Genomic DNA, 17,963 nt, shown 5'->3' on the forward strand with positions numbered 1-17,963 from the left:
CACTACAACTTGAATACCTATAAGATAATGTTTCATACCCTCCTAACCATTGAAGAATGGACCATCCTTCTCTACATAGAACATTAACCTACAACCACTTATCCCCCTTTTCTCAAATTATTGGTAGGCTAAAAGTAGAAAGGAGAAAGACATCAAAAAGGTAGTTCCCCAAGTCTTGTTTAGTATTTTAGGTGGAGGTGACCATAACATGCACACATATTAAAGGGACTCAATTGTTTGATGGAAACCATATTTCTTAACATCCCCAAAGCCGGTTTAAAGAAAATAATTGAAGATGCCAGCAAAAGCTATTCAAGAACCAATCTTCTAGTTGTGAAGGTTGTCGCTATAATTTAAAGACTACCTAGGAAGCACGCCATTTTGTTGAGGATTGTAAGGGCAAGAACTTTGGTGAATTATTCCCTGTTCAATTAGATAATGGTTGAATTCATTTGAGAAATACTCTCGGCCATTATCTGAATGAAGAACATGGATTGAGGATTGAAACACATTAAACACCATCTTATGAAACTTTCTAAAGACATCACTGGCTTCAGATTTTTCTTTCATTAGGAACACTCAACAAACACTTGTATGATCATCTATGAAAATGATAAACCAACGAGTACCGATTAGGGTAGGTATTCTTGCAGGTCCCCAGATATCACTATGAATCAAATAGAATGGTTTGGAAGGTTTATAAGAATTGTAGAAAATGTGTAATTATACAGTTTTGTATTTTTAAGTGTATAATTTTGACCCTAGATAGTTTTTTTCAGTTTTATCTGACAATTTTCATGGCATAACCGACTCATATGGGTGGTTACTAAGTTGTAATTTGTATATATTTGTGAGACACAAATAATAGATGTAGTTTTTATGTCCGAAAACTTCATGGTATCAGAGCAGTCCATTATTCCGATCAAAATTCCTCAATTCCAATCCTGTTTCCATCTCTTGTTCCACCAAATTTCGGTTAGTTCTTCAATTCCGATCCTGATTTCATCTCTTGTTCCATCAAATCCCGGTCCTACTTCCTTCAAGTTTTTCATCTGCAATGGTCGGTTCTTCTTCCTCTCAAGTTCCCACATTTCTGACTCCTAATGGGGGAGCTGATTCCTCTACTATCCTTATTATAGACCACAAACTGAATGGACACAGCTATCTTCAATGGTCCCATTCAGTTATGATGTTCGTATGTGGCCGAGAAAAGGATGATTACATCACTGGTGCTGCTACTAAACCAAAGACAGAAGACCCAAATTATAGGGTGAGGAAGACAGAAAACAATATGGTAATGTCATGGTTTATCAATTCCATGACAAATGAAGTGGAGAAAACTTTATTCTCTATGGGACAACACAAGAAATGTGGGCTGCTGCAAAGGAGACATATTCCGACTCCGAAGACACTGTTGATGCATTCGAAATTGAAGGAATCCTCCATGATAAATTGAGTGTTTAGACTAGTGGATTGTTTTGTCAATTGTATTCATTGATATATTGATTGACTTGAAGAATGAACAAGTGCACAAAGATCATCTCAGGATAGTGCTCCAGACACTAAGGGAAAGGTCATATATTGATCTTTTGAAATGCTCTTTTTGGTTAAAGAATGTAGCATTCCTTGGGCATGTGGTGTTTGAAAGGGGTTTTTGTGGGGGATTCAACTAAGGTAGAGGTTTGCGGTGAGGTAAGAGAGACTGGGAAATACCTTGGAGGTGAGGAGTTTCTTAGGCTAGGCAGGTTATTATAGACTTTGTGGAAGGATTCTCCACACAGCTATACCATTGACAAGATTGACCCAAAAGAATGTAAAGTTCTAGTGGTATGAGATCTTTTTTATTTTTTGATGAAGAGTGGCTTGAAACCTATGGAAGTAGTTTTTCAAAAGTTGAAGCATAGGTTGATCACAGTGCCCATCCTGACTATCTCAGAGGGATTAGGAGGATTTGTAGCATATAGTGACACTTAACATACATGAGTTGGTTGCTTCTTAATACTGTGTGGTTGGGTAATAGCCTATGGTAGATGGCAACTGAAGAAACACAAGTTAAATTACCTTTCTCATAGCTTGGAATTACCTTATGTTTGAAAAGATGGCATTTGGAGGCTAAAAGGAGGTCTGGAGGCTGGGTTACGAAAATAAGAATTTGAAATTGAAATATTAAAGAGAGAAATATCTTCTAGGTATCACACTTAGGGTTCCGTAGGCATCACACATAGGATTATAAATGTATCACACAATTCAAAGAAAGCATATACTCTTTGAGCAAACTGCAGTAATTACCATGGTATTTATAGAGTTATATCTATTCTTACTTCGGGTTAGGAAAATCCTTTTCCTATTACGAAACTAAACAAAAAGTGAAACTATTAATAGTAAGACTAGGAAAAGACTAAATAAAATGGTAACGCATAATTAATGTTTCCAAAAAACCATAGGAGACATTATGTAGAATGATAAAAATACCCTAATGCATAAGAAAAAGCCAAGCGTAATAAAGCTTTTAGGAGGGCTCTTCTTTATCGAAAATATCTCAAATCAATGTTTGGGCCTTAGAATGAGTGTTAAGACGCCTCCTTTTTTGTCTTTTGAGGTTGCTACCAGCATCCTCTTCTATGCCTTTTGTGTCCAGAGGTTTTGTGTGTCAGTAGAGAAAGATGGAGCATTAAAGACCTACAAGACTGCTCCACTTGTCTCCTATTCTAGAGTGGAAGAATGAGGACATCGGGATGGATTTTGTGAGTGGGCTATATAGGGCCCCAAGTGTGACAACACTATTTGGGCCATTGTGGATAGGTTGACAAAGACTGCCCATTTCTTACCTGTTAGCATCACGTTCTCAGCAATGAGGTTAGGTTAAATGTATGTTGATGAGATGGTAATACTTCATGTGATTCTTGTTAGTGTAGTCTTGGATAGAGACCCTAGATTTATTTCAAGTTTTTTTTTTTTTTTTAGGGGGTGGGGGGGAAGGTCTTCAAGAACTAGTAGCTAGATTGGATTTTAGTATGACATAACATTCTCAATCTGATGGACAGTTTAAAAGGACTATATAGGTACTTGATTAAGGGCGAGCACCAGATACTTTCAAGGTAAATGGGACAAGCATTTACCTCTAATAGAATTTGCTTATAGTGTGAAATAATTGGGAAAAAGAAGAATACTTTTCCTCATACTAGGAATGAATGTACAAGTATAAATAGAGAACAACTCTTAAGAAATCTCCAAAGTTTTAGGACTGGATAATTCTTAGAATATAGGACTAGATAATTCCTACTTTCTAGGACTAGATTACAATAATTAATTTATAGAAAAATACAACATAAATCAGAAAGTTAGTTGTTGCTACTTTATCTTTATCTTCTACTCTATCCTCGCTAACATTTCCCCTCAAGCTGGAGAATGTATATCGCACATTCTAAGCTTGCTTGTCAAATCATCAAATCTCTTTGTTGGCAACCCCTTGGTCAGTATATCTGCTACCTGATCCTTTGAAGGCACATAGGGTAACTGGATTAAACTTGCTTCCAATTTTTCTTTTACAAAATGTCTATCAACCTCAACATGTTTAGTCCTGTCATGTTGAATCGGATTATGGGCTATGCTGATACCTGCTTGGTTATCACACTTTATACCAATTGGGCCTTGGCTTTGAATCTTTAGGTCTTCTAAAATGATTTTCAACCATAAGACCTCACATAGACTTAGGGCCATGGCTCAGAACTCTGCCTCTGCACTTGACCTTGCTACCACAGTCTGCTTCTTGCTTCTCCATGATACCAAATTTCCCCCTAGATATACACAGTAACCACTTGTAGATCTTCTATCTATTACTGAACCTGCATAATCTGCATCTGAAAAACCATTGATGTCCAGTTCTTTCCTTGCTTTAAAGAGAATTCCCTTGCCTGGAGTGGTCTTCAAGTAGCTTAAGATCCTCCTCACAGTGAGCATGTGCTCTTCTGTTGGATTGTGCATGAATTGACTCACAAATTTGACTGCAAATGCTATGTCTAGCCTTGTGTGGGATAGGTAGATTAGTCTCCCAACAAGTCTTTGATATCTCCCCTTATCCACCATTTGACTGTTTGGATTATTCCACAATTTACTGTTAGGTTCAATTGGAATTTTAGATCCTTTTCCCCTAAGCATACCTGTTTCTGCCAACAAATCAAGTACATATTTTCTTTGGGATAGAAAAATCCCTTCGTTGGAGTAGGCAACCTCAATGCCTAGGAAATATTTGAGAGTGCCAAAGTCTTTGATTTCGAACTTTTTAGCCAATTTTTCTTTGAGTTTGACCTGCTCTTCTTTATCATCACCTATAATAATCATATCATCAACATACACTAAAAGAATTGTTACCTTGTGTTCTTTTGAATGCTTTATAAAGAGAGTATGATCCCTTCTACTTTGAAAATACCCTAAAGCTTTCATAGCTTTAGAAAACTTGCCAAACCATGCCCTGGGGGATTGCTTAAGGCCATATAAAGCCTTCTTTAAGCGGCATACTTGTCCTTCATTTCCTTCTTGGAATCCTGGTGGTAATTCCATATATACTTCTTCCTCTAATTCTCCATGGAGGAATGCATTTTTTACATCTAGTTGTTGTAGGTTCCATTCAAAATGGGCTGCCAAGGATTAGAGGATTATGACCATGGTCATTTTTGCTATTGGAGCAAATGTTTCAAGATAATCAATTCCATATGACTGGGTATATCCCTTAGCCACTAGCCTGGCCTTATATCTTTCAAGGGTGCCATCTGCTTTGTATTTAACATTAAAAATCCATCTACACCGAACAGGATTAACCCCTTTTGGTTTGGATACAAGATCCCATGTGTGGTTCTTTTTCAATGCCCCCATTTCTTCCATCATGGCATTTTTCCAATTCTGATCCTCTAGTGCCTTTTGGACTGTTTTAGGAATGATAATTGCATCTAAGGATGCTAGGAAGCTCCTATGTTTTGGGGAAAGTCGGTGATAGGAGATGTAATTGGTTAAGGGATGTTTTGTGCAGTTTCTCACCCCTTTTCTAACAGCAATAGGGAAGTCTAGATCATCAAAGATAGATTCAGTAGAAGTCATGGGAATGGGTTGTGTGAGATCATTACCTTGACTAGAGACTGAGGACTAGATTTGCTGGGGTTCTTGGCCAGGCTGCCTCCGCTTGTAAACATAGGGTGAACCCTTAAACCGTACTAGAGGTGACAACATTTGAGTGGCTATTTCCCTATTCATTTCAGCATGATCTTGCCCTTCTATATGGCTGCCCTGAAGATAGGTTGCTGTCAGTGGTATGGGAAGGCTGGGCATTGAGGCTAGAATGAGAGTGTTGTGGCTGTTTGGAAGTAGGGGCAGAGTTTGGGTTTGGCATGGCTGGAATGGCTGGGTTTGGAATTGATAGGTGGTCAATGGTATTCCAAAGATCATCGTGGTCACCATAAGTAGGCTCCCCCTGTTGACTAGTGATAGAGGAATGAAAAAATGGAAGGGTTTCAATGAAGATAATGTCATTAGAGACATATAGTTTTCGGGTAGGAGGATGGTAGTATTTGTATCCTTTTTGGGTAGGTGAATAGCCTAAGAATACACATTTGATTGCCCTAAGATCAAGTTTATCTCTATGTTGTTTGGAAATATGGACAAATGCCACACAACCAAGTACTCTAAGAGGTAAAGAGTTGTGCACATTAAAATCTGGAAAATGTGTAGTTAGGCATGCAATAGGGCTTTGATAGTTGAGAATTTTGGTTGGCACCTGATTAATAAAAAATGCAGCAGTTAGGACAGCTTCCCCCCAATATAGTTTAGGTACATGATGATGATGAAGTAGGGTACGGGCCACATTAAGGAGATGTCTCATCTTCCATTCGGCTACTCCATTTTGTTGTGGGGTGTCGACACAAGAAGATTCATGGACAATCCCTTTTTGTTGGAAGAATTGATGCATATGATGATTGAAATAATCACGGACATTGTTTGTCCTAAATTTTTGGATAGGGGTTCCAAATTGGGTAGCTATTATTTTGCAAAAATTTGGCAATACTGTCCCTATGGTTGTCTTATCTTTAAGCAAAATAACCCATGTCATACGGGTGTAATCATCAATGAAGGAGATAAACCATTTTGCCCCAGAATAATTAGGAATTATGCAAGGCCCCCAGGCATTCGAATGGATTAAGGAAAAAGGTTTTTAATTGATTTTATTACTGATTGAATAAGAAACACGATGTTGTTTAGCCAAGATGCAAATATCACAATGAAATATGCTAGGGTCTACAGACCTAAAGAAAGTAGGAAACATAGCCTTCAATAGTGAGAATGGAGGGTGGCCTAGGCGGTAATGGTGCAGCCATATTTATGAGTGATCTGCTGCATCGTTTGAGGAGTATGCCAGCTGCAGCTGGTCCCTAGGTGGTTGAGAGTTCTTCCCCATGAAGCAGTACAACCCATCCTTTACCCTAGCATCTCCAATCCTCGTCCCGGTCTTCAGTTCCTGAAACTCACAATCATTAGGAGAAAAAATGGCTAAGCAATTCAAGTCCTTTGTGAGTTGATGGATTGAGAGAAGGTTTGCTGATAATTGAGGGACATGTAGGACTGATTTAAGAGACAAATTTGGGCAAATGCTAACTTGGCCTTGACCAACAATAGGGACTGATTTCCCATTGGCAATGGTAATTTGTTTGGAGGTGTTGAGTGGTTGGTAGGTAGTAAATATACTTGGATTGGGTGACATGTGGCTAGTGGCTCCTGAATCTAAGATCCAAACATCATTCCAAATAGTCTTTAAGGCAGTAAAGTATGCAGAATTTGTGTTACTTGAGAGTGCTAAAGAGCAGGTGCCTTCTCGCATAGTCTTAAGAAAGGATTTCAGCTTATCAGCTTATGGATCTCATCAGCATTAAGTTGAGTGAGATCAGGGCTGCCATCTGCATCAGTCTTTTCTCCAGATTTGCCCTCCTCTTGGGTTTTGTGAGATAGGTAGACTTCATTCTTTGGAGCCAAGTTTTTAAACTCACCAAGCTTGCTGAGAACTGCCTCCTTTCCATTTAGCTTGAAACAAGTGTCTCAAGTGTGCCTAGGTTTCCGGCAGAAAGTGCACCATAGGCCATCCTTGCTGCTGCCAAGTTTTACCTGCTGTTCCATCCTTCCTAACTTCCTTGGTCCATTACCCTTGTTTGACATCAATGCTGAACCATCAGTGGTTGCCTCCTTTAGCATCACAATCCTCCTATTCTCCTCACTCCTTACCATGGCAAATACTTCGTTGATGGATGGTAGCTTTTCTTGGCCAAGTATCTGCACCCTAACTTGATCAAATTCATGATTAGGTCCAGCCAAGAATTCAACGATCTGATCCCTATTCATTATTTGATTAAGGGTCACAACATCCTCCTTACACATATCATCTTAATATTTTGATAGTGATCCAACTCTAGCCAATGACCTTTCATGTAATTATAATATTCCATAACTGTCATCCCACCTTGTTTAGCCCCACTAATCTTGGTTTTAATTTCATAGATAACAGATGCATCTTATACCTTTGAGTAAGTTTGTGTTACAACCTCCCAAATCTCCCTAGCAGTCCCAAAAAACATTAAATTCCTACTTATTTCAGGTAGCATGGCATTCCACAGCCAATACATGATCTGGGAATCTTCGATTTCCCATGTGGAAAACAATGGATGATTTGCATTAGGAGGGGAGGTCGTGAGATGGACAATTTTCCCTTTTCCTTTGAGAAAAGTTTGCACCAATTGGGCCCATTGCAAGTAGTTTTTTCTGTCTAGGCGGTAGGATAGGGTGATGTTTGGCAAATCTCCAGCAACAGCACAATGATTTATCTCTTGACTAGGATCAGCAGGCTGCCCCTCCTTGGGTGAAGACTCTCCAATGACAATATCAGATCTTGCGGACATTCTGGACAATTTGGAGAATTTGGGAGGGCCAACAACAGAAGTAGATGGCTGATGAATAAAGGAGTGCAATGAAGGCACTCAAAGAGAGGTTAGGAAACGTGCAATGAAGGCACATGGCTAGGGTTTCAGAGGCTGTAAGGGTGACTCTGATACCATGTGAAATAATTGGGAAAAAGAAGAATACTTTCTCACTCATACTAGGAATGAATGTACAAGTATAAATAGAGAACAACTCTTAAGAAATCTCCTAAGTTTTAGGACTGGATAATTCCTAGAATATAGGACTAGATAATTGCTACTTTCTAGGACTAGATTACAACAATTAATTTATAAAAAAATACAACATAAATCAGAAAGTTAGTTGTTGCTACTCTATCTTTGCCAACATATAGTAATAGCTATCAATCAAGTATTCAGATGGCACCTTTTGAGGCATTGTTATAGAACATGTTGATCACCTGTTTGTTGGATGGGTAGGTGAGGGCTAGATGATGGGGCTTGAGTTGGTGCAACAAACATGGAAAAGATTAAGGTAATCCGTGACAAATTGCAGGCAGCGCAATATATAGGCAGAAGTCCTATGCAGATCACTGAATATACAAGTTAGAATTTTTTGTAGGTGATCATGTGTTTCTAAAGGTATCTTCATATATCACCAAAGATGGAAACAATGGTAAACTTAGACCCAAAATTATGGGACTCTATGAGAACCTAGAGAGGATTGGGACCTGCTCACCTGTCTTACAACCCATTCATGGCTTGATTAAACCTAAAGATGTAATTGTTTCATGAGATTGTGGAGGCTCCACTATCTTGAATCTTTCTGTGAGAATGTATACACCACACACCTTAAAATCCTTTAACAAATAAGTTATAAAATGACCAAAATGTCCCTTACAAATAGCCCCTACATGGCTTCAACACTTGGCCAAATTTCAGGGACACTTGAGAAGCCATTCTTGACTAAACTCAAACTGGAGTGCACAACAATTTGCTTTTTTCAATCACCTCATATTAGGTTAATGTTAAAATTTAATGTCTAAATTAATTCATTAAGGCCTTAGAGTTCATCCCCAAAATTGGCTCAAATATGTCCAGGTTTTCCATCAATGAGACTTGCATCCTTAGCCTATTATTTAATCCATCAAAACTGTTGGATAATTCGAGTAATTCAGCCAATGATAAAGATGTGGAAGTGATCGACACGGGGCTGTTTGAATAGAAGAAAGATAAGGAAAAAGGTTCCGGAAATATAGGAGATATGCTACCTTAGTTTAATTTTTATCTTATCCTATCTATCTTTATAACCTACTCAAATTTGGATTGTATCCTATCTCTTGTAAATTAGGATCAGAAACGTAGCATAGTACTGATAGAATTGTCTAGCAATGACACCACAACCCGGGGGGGGGGGGGGGGGGTGAAGAGGTTGTTTAAAAAACTTTGGTTTACTTTTGAAAATTTTCTACCCCAAAGAGAGAATTTAGAGCTAATGAGATTGGTTGATATAAATGCTTGAAAAATTTAAGGCAAAGAAATCAAGAGCAATAAAGACACAAACAATTTTTGTGTGGTTCATCCAAATGGCCTAATTCATTACCTTAGCTTCTCATTAAGGATTTCAAAAACTTCACTAAATCCTCATACTTGATCACAAATAGGCCCTCTAGTCCCTAAAACTAAGAATTACATTACAACCTCCTACTATCAATGTAGGCCCTCTAGCACACTTGTGCTAGGGAAATACAACAATATTACAATAAGAGAGGATCTGAGAGATGAATCTCTCAGTTACAAATTCTCTTAATAATTATACATGGCTTAAAGCAATAAATACAATGAAAGTGCAAAGCCTTAAGAGAAAAATTAAAGACAAATTTGAGCACTTGGAGAGTAGTTGGACAATTGAATGCTTGCAATAGGTTCTCTAACCCTCTTAATTGCTCCACCAGATCTATATTTATAGAGCTTGACGAGCCATTTGAAAAAAATTGGCCGGTGATGGTAGTTGGGGGCATTAAATGAGCTTCTAGAACTAGCTGTTAGAAAGTTTGCCAAAAAACGGTTGACAGATTCTAAGAATTGGTCAACAGGATAGTTTAAAAATTTGAAACGCGGTCGACATGAGGAGCAAAAATGATTGACATGCTTAAAAACGATCGACCGATTTTGATGCAATAGCTGTCGATTGCGCTTAGCCGAGAGCTAACAATTTACTGGTCGACAACATATGAAGGCCAGTTGATGGCAAGGAACAAACCGGTCGACAACTTGTCCTTTCCTTTTTAAAAACTTTTGCTCCATTTTCTCCAACACTTTAAAACCGATCTTAAATCAGATTTTTAGGATATTCTTTTGAACATAAAACTTTTTTTTTTTTCCCAATCTCCATTAAGATCTTTTGAGAATGAAATAATTTGCATTTTAAGATGAGTTGAAATTGATCTTCATTTTGAAGCCAAATCATCTTATAAAATGATTTAGGGCATAAAGATTAGAAGAAACAAGAAAATAATGTTTTTCATCATCAAAACCAAAACATAAGAGAAAAACAAGCAGTACATGTATAAATATAGGTTCTACATTCAATACAAAATATGAGTTTTGATTTCTCCTTTAAACTCAGTTCATACCTAAGGTTTTCTACTTAGGTTATTATACTTTCTTCATGGTATTAGAGCTAGGTTCTACCTAGTCGAATATCCAAATACTATGGCCGCCTCTTACCCTAAGAATGCAGTTCATACTACTGCAAAGTCCTTTCTTAGTCCAAACTCTCAACCTGCAGCAATTCCCTCAGTTTCTTTATCAACTAATAGCCATACCTTGCAGATTACTCAACATAGATTGAACGAAAGAAATTTCTGGGAATGGTTTCAATCTGTCATGTTGGTAATTAAAGGCAAGGGTAAGTTTGGCTATCTATCAGGAGCTATTTCAACTCCACCGAAGGATGTAATAGACTATTAAAGATGGGAGGCAGAGAATTCGATAATCATGGCTTGGCTCATAAACTCAATGCAGCCAAATATTGGTTGAACATATCTATTCTACAAGACTGCTAAGGAAGTGTGGGAGGTTGTCCAGGAGATATATTCTTATTTTGAAACATAACTCAGTGTTTTAAGATCATATATGCCATTCGAACCACTATGTAATACCCTGGATTTTTGTAAAATTCATATATTTGAAGAAAAATGATATTTTATGGATTTAATACACTTGAGGATATGTCCAAGGGATCATGGGAGATTCAAGGATAGAATAGGGACCTAAGCGGAATGGATTTCAAATCTCATTTAAATATAGCTTTGGATTCCAAAACTTATTCAAATGAAGTTTGGAACAAGTGGCAATGTAATAATGATGCTAGGTGGCAAGACACATGGAAAAGGATGATTGGACCAGAGGAGAAGTAATGATGAGGCATGCAAAATGAGGCACGAGTTGGTGATATTTGGAGGATTTTGATTGGTTGCACATGGAAGGTAATAATGGGGGTGCAAGTGGCATGGTATGTGGAGGCTTGTGATTGGTTGAACATGAGGAGTTATGATAAGCCATTAGGTGGTAACATGTGATTGGGTTGTGCTTGACAAGTGGTGCAATTGGTTTGATGCACATGAATAGTAATAATGATGCACAAGAATTGAGGCGACACGTGGTGCAATGTGATTAGCCAAAGGAAAAGTCACGATGAAGCCCATAATGATGGGACAAGTGGCATGAGATGATAGGACACGAAAACCATGGCCACACATGGAGGGACAAGTGGCGGGGTACGTGGTGACACGGGATTGGCATGAGATTTCTATAAATAGGGACCTTGGGTGTTCACAAAGGATGTTGTTGGGATTTGAGCCAAAACTATGCCAGATTGAGAGGATGTGAGGTGAGGAATAAGATCTTGAGAGTGAGGGGAAGATTTTGCAAAAAGAAGCGGATTTGGTGGAAAAACGAGGGAGCGATTCTCGTTAGAATTTTTGAGTCTTCCTTGAAGATCATGCCGAATAGTCAGGAAATCTGCGAGGTAAGTTCGATTTAACTTCAAATTCTTGCAGAGGGATGAAAGAGGAGTGTGTAGGAAAAAACGGGGGTCGAATTAGAGCTAAAATGAGGGAGTTATGGCCGAAATACTAAAACTGCGCAAGGCTGGCCAAAAATTAAGGGCAGTGGGTGAACTTCATGTGCCGAGAAGGGGCTGTGCGTGAGCCACCTTCCCAGGGCACGTGAGACACTATTTTTCCATGAAAATTTTTAGATTTACTCTTGGTTTACAAAAATACGTGTTTTCTGTAGAAAACCTAACCCAACGAGCGTGAATAGTACACCAGAAAGGTAAACTGTCAAGGTGAGTGGTTTATGTATGCTTCTTGCTTACTCTTGATCATTCTTGGTTTCATTTGTGGGTGGTTTGTTGCTTTTGTCTCATGTTTCCTTTGTTTCAAGCATATCCTTTCTATTTTGTTGCATTGGGTTTGAGCACGATGGCTCTCGTGCGTGGCTTGTATATCATATTCCTTCTTCTTTGTCATACATCATGTCATGGTTGGTGACTTACATCTTATGTTTCCTTGCTTTTGAGCATATCTTTCCTATTTTATACACATCACAGTATTTGTATTTTTGGCTAGTTGGTGGGATTGGAGTTTGAACATGATGATTGGCAGCTCATTGGTGGAACATCACGGTGATCAGGAAGCAATCCTATGCCTAGAGGTAGGGTCATGCCTAGAGGTGAGGCATGAAGGGTTTGACCCCGATCATGTGCCCAGAGGTGGGGCTTAGCCTAGAGGTGAGGTTGGGATGTTTGACACGAGTGCTAGCAGGGATGATGGTGACTTGGGGAGATTCCTTGATATACTGCATATTGCTCCTGCATGCATTGTTTCCTTTCTTGTATCACTCACTTAGATGTAACTGTCTAATTTGAATATTACATATTCAACATCTTAGGTATGTCCAACGTGCCAGGTATCCTGGAGACATGCAAGGGAAAAGGCAAAGTGGTGGTTGAAGTTTAGTTTAATTTTCTGTTAAACATGTACTACGGATTTTGTATAAAAAGGGCTTATTGTAACTTTTGGATTTTCTGTCTATTTCTGAGTTAAGACGCTATATAAAGAGGCTACTGCTATGGGTTTATCTTGAGGCTTGTGTATTGCAGTTGTGTATCCAAGGGTTGCGTGAGGCATGGGTTTATTTTTATGCTGTTATGTGTGTGTGTTGTGATTACTATGTATTGTGGATGTTGTAAGAGTTTATTTGTTGGATTTTGGAAGTTACATATAGCAATTGTACTTGTATTAGAGATTTTATAGTGAAAATCCTTACTATCTAGCTTTAGCTAGCTTTTAGGTTCGATCCTTTGCTTCCGTGAGGTAAGGATTTCCATAACGCCCGTGTGGGATATTAGCCTGTATTTAGCATAATTGTATATTTGAAAAACGGGGTGTTACACACTAAACAAGGTAATCTTGGTGTTACTGAATACTATAATACCTTGATGGAATTATGGCAGGAGATGGATCTTTTCTATGATCTAAAGTGGGAGTGTCCTATTGACAGCCAAAAATATAACAAGATGTTGGAAAAAGAAAGGATTTTTGACTTCCTCCAAGGACTTATTGCTAACTTAGATGAGGTTTGTGGCTGCATACTTGGCACCAAACCACTTCCATCCTTCTGGGAAGTGTTTGTAGAAGTTAGAAGGGAAGAAAGCAAAAAACATGTGATGCTTACAGCAGCAGAACCAAGTGCAAGCTCTACCCTTGCTACGGCCAAACGAGAAAAGAATCCTAGGGATAAACAGTGGTGTGAGCACTGTAATAAGCCCTATCACACAAAAGAGACTTGCTGGAAATTACATGGGAAGCCAACAAATTGAAAGCCAAGGAATAAAAGGGAGAAAGAAAGGTATGAGTTTGAATATAGCTACAGAACAGGTGTAGTTTCTACAAAAGCTATTAAGTGGTACTCATCTTACAAAGGATTTAGATACCTCTGCGACTAATCCCTTAATATTTGTGGCCCAAAAAGGTAAATATGAAATACTCCTTATTATCTAGAAAAATGAGTGGAAGTTGCTGGATTGTAGACATCGGTGCATCTGATCATATGACTGGGTCTACATCTTCATTTAAGCAATTTCAGCCTAGAGATAAGGAATTGACAGTTTTGATGGCAGATGGTACTATGTTTTAAGTTATGGGGCAAGGGAATGTTTATGTATTTGGTTTGCAACTTAAATCCGTTCTATATGTGCCCAATTTGAAGTGTAATTTGCTGTTAGTTAGCAAGTTAACTAAGGACATGTATTGCATTGTAATCTTCCTTCCTTCTCATTGTATTTTCAGGATCGATCATCGGGGAAGATGATTGGCAGTGTTGAGGAAATGGATAGCTCTATTGGGTTTTAGAAAACAAGACTCCTCCTAATCAGTCACTACATAAGCTTTCCCTTACCGTTAGTTCTAATTTTGAAATTTTGTTATGGCACAAATGCCTTGGTCATCCAAGCTCTTCACATCTAAGATGTTTGTATCCAAATTTATTCATCAATAAAGAGAAAGTAGTGCTTCAGTGTGAACATTGTATTCTTGCCAAACAAACACACAACACTTATCAAGCTCATCCTTACACACCTTCCAAACCATTTTACTTGATACATAGTGACATTTGGGGACTAGCAAAAATTCCAAGTTTGTCTAGTACTCGATGGTTTGTCACCTTCATTGATGACTACACTAGGGTTTGTTGGGTATATCTCATGAAAGAAAAATATTAGGTATGTGCTATTTTTCAAAGCTTTCACAAGCTAATTCTTAATGTGTTTCAGTTCTTTATTTGTATCCTTAGGATTGATAATGGCTGTGAGTATTTCTCCTATCCTTTTACCCAATACCTCACCACCCATGGGATTTTTTATCAAAGCACCTGTCTCTATTCTCCCAAACAAAATGGGGGTAGCTGAGAGGAAAAATTGCCATTTACTTGAAGTGGCTTTCTCCTTAATGTTTACTAGTTCCATTCCTAACATGTATTGAGGAGAAGCTGTTCTAACAGCCTCTTACTTGATCAATCGGCTACTTTCTAAAGTCCTCATCTATTAGACTCCCTTACACAATCTCATGACCATTTTCCCTCATCTTCGAATCCTAAGCTCTCTCTCCCCTAAAGTCTTTGGCTGCATTGTGTATGTTCATAAAATCAGTCCTAATCGTCACAAACTTGAACCAAAGGCCCTCAAATGCATTTTCATTGGCTATTGATACAAATGTTACTGTCACCTCTCACAAAAGTTTTTTGTTTCTTGTGATGTAACATTTGTTGAAAATGAATTCTATTACCCAAGTACCTCTTTCCAAAGGGAAAAAAGTCATTGGGATCCTACAGTATCAATGCCTATTTCTTTACCTAGTGTTTCACCCCCTTCAAATACTGATCTGATCCAAACTGCTGCAACTGATCATCCCCAAGCAACAACGTTTGAACAACCTGAATTAGCCAACATTGACAACACTACCTCTCCTAACCCTTCACCAGTCCACCAACCCATCCAACCAGTTGAGCTAGTGATGACTAGTACAGGAGGAGGATTATATTCAGAAAAACCCACAAAGGTTTACTCCAGGAGACCCAAATGTCCTGCTCCTCAACTCAGCCAATTGTTAGAACTAGAGAATGGTCCAACAAGTGAGGAACACACTAGAGCTAATAGTGATCTGGACATTCCTATTACTATTCGAAAGGGGGTAAGGTTATGTGTTAAGTATCCCATCTCTAATTATTTAACATACTCTAGATTTCCTTCACAATTCAAGGCCTTTGCCACAACTGTTGATGGAGTGGTTGTTCCACAAAATATTCAGGAGGCCTTGAACGATCCAAAGTGGAAGGAAGCTGTTATGGAGGAGATGAAGGCTCATATTGGCAACCACACATAGGATATCGTAGAATATCCCAAGGACAAGAAGATTGTAGGATGCAAATGGGTTTTTATTGTCAAATATAGGTTAGATGGGAGTATAAACATGTACAAAACAAGATTGGTGGCCCAAGGGTACTCTCAAACTTATGGGATAGACTATGAGGAGACTTTTGCTCCTGTAGCAAAACTAAATTCCATAAGGGTGTTGTTGTTTCTTGCTATGAATCTAGATTGGGAACTATTTCAGCTTGATATCAAAAACGCTTTCCTAAATGGGGAATTGGAAGAAGAAGTTTCGGATTTGAGAAAGGGGAAAGAGTTGGCAAGGTATGTAAACTATACCGATCTCTCTATGGATTAAAACAATCCCCAAGAGCGTAGTTTATGAAATTTAGCTCTACACTTACAAAGTTTGGGTACAAACAAGGTGAAGCTAATCATACATTGTTTGCTAAGCATGCAACTAATGGGTAAAGATCCATTTTAATTGTATATGTAGATGATATAATTATTATTGGTGATGATATTCAAGAAATTGCTGCACTGAAATAGAGATTAAGGGATGAATTTGAGGTTAAAGACTTGGGGACTATGAAGTACTTTCTGGGAATGGAAGTGACCAGGAGCAAACAAGGTATTCTAATCTCACAAAGAAAATTTACTCTTCATCTCCTAAAAGATACAGGGATGCTAGGGTGCAAGCTAATGTATACACCTCTTGAAAGAAATTGGAAGTACCAGATAAATGATAGTGATCCTCCTCTTGATAAAGGGAGGTATCAAGGGTTAGTTGGGAGTTTGATTTATCTTTCTCACTCGCCCATATATTGCCTATGTTGTGAGTATTGTGAGCCAATTCATGTACTCACCTACTCAGTAACATTTAGCTGTAGTTTATCACATTTTGAGGTACCTAAAGGGGACACCAAGTAAGGGATTATTATTCCAAAAGAGTGATGCTAGAGGGGCTGAAGGGTTGTTGATGCTGACTAGGCATGATCTGTGATGGATAGCTGATCAACATCGGGCTTTTGTACTAAATTATAAGGGAACCTAGTCACTTGGAGGAGTAAGAAACAATCAGTTGTGGCACGTAGTAGTGGAGAAGCAGAGTTTAGGGCAATTGTTGCAGGCATTTGCGAGTTAATTTGGTTGACTCGATTGATGGAAGACCTACAAATACCGTTGACCTTACCAACAAAGCTTTATAGTGACAGCAAGTGAGCTAGAAGCATTGTTAATAACCCCATCCAACATGACAAGATGAAGTATGTCAGCATTGATAGAAGTTTTATACAAAGGGAAATTGAACAAGGAGGAATAAAACTAACCTATTTTCCTATCGCTAGTCAAGAGGCAGATGTATTTACAAAAACCATGTCAAGACCAGGGTTTGAATCACTCATTAGCAAGTTGAGAATGAGAGATATCTATTCATCAGCTTGAGGGGAGTGTTGGAGAATCTGAGTAATTCAGGTAATGATAAAGATATGGAAGTGATAGACACGGGGCTGTTTGAATAGAAGAAAGATAAGATAAGCAATGCTTAAATCTTAAGAAGATAAGGAAGAAGAAGCTTCCAGAAATATAGGAGATATGCAACCTTAGTTTAATTTGTATCTTATCCTATCTATCTTTGTAACCTGTTCAAATTTGGATTGTATCCTATCTCCTGTAAATTAGGATCAGAAACGTAGCATAGTACATGTATAAATATAAGTTCTACATTCAATACAAACTATGCGTTTTGATTTCTCCTCTAAACTTAGTTCATACCTAAGGTTTTATAGTTAGGTTATTATACTTTGTTCAAAAACATAACTAAAATGAGTTCTATTTGATTCCCTTTAGCATCTACATGGGTACCATCTCCAGTTAAAATTTGGAGTTCAAATGCATTCATTTACTCACTAAAAAAGTATCCCAAAAGTGGGTTTCTTAATCACACTGTATATGGCCCCATTTTGTTGTTTCATTACACACCTTGCTCTCAATCATACTATTCTTTCTAGTTGTAGGAGCACTGGATAAATAGTAGTTCTATAATTGCTTCTTTCAGTGAAATCAATTTTTTATTGTATCTTATATCTCAGCCATGT

The 17,963-nt window shown here is 38.2% G+C and overlaps 1 protein-coding gene across 2 annotated transcripts in view; it reads left to right on the forward strand.

Moving 5' to 3' along the window:
• The window catches only part of LOC127810586 (protein TONSOKU), a 61,303-nt gene that overhangs the window by 34,594 nt on the left and 8,746 nt on the right, over positions 1–17,963 (forward strand). The window lies entirely within an intron of this gene.

Source organism: Diospyros lotus, chromosome 9 (genome assembly GCF_014633365.1).
Source record: "Diospyros lotus cultivar Yz01 chromosome 9, ASM1463336v1, whole genome shotgun sequence".
NCBI lineage: Eukaryota > Viridiplantae > Streptophyta > Magnoliopsida > Ericales > Ebenaceae > Diospyros > Diospyros lotus.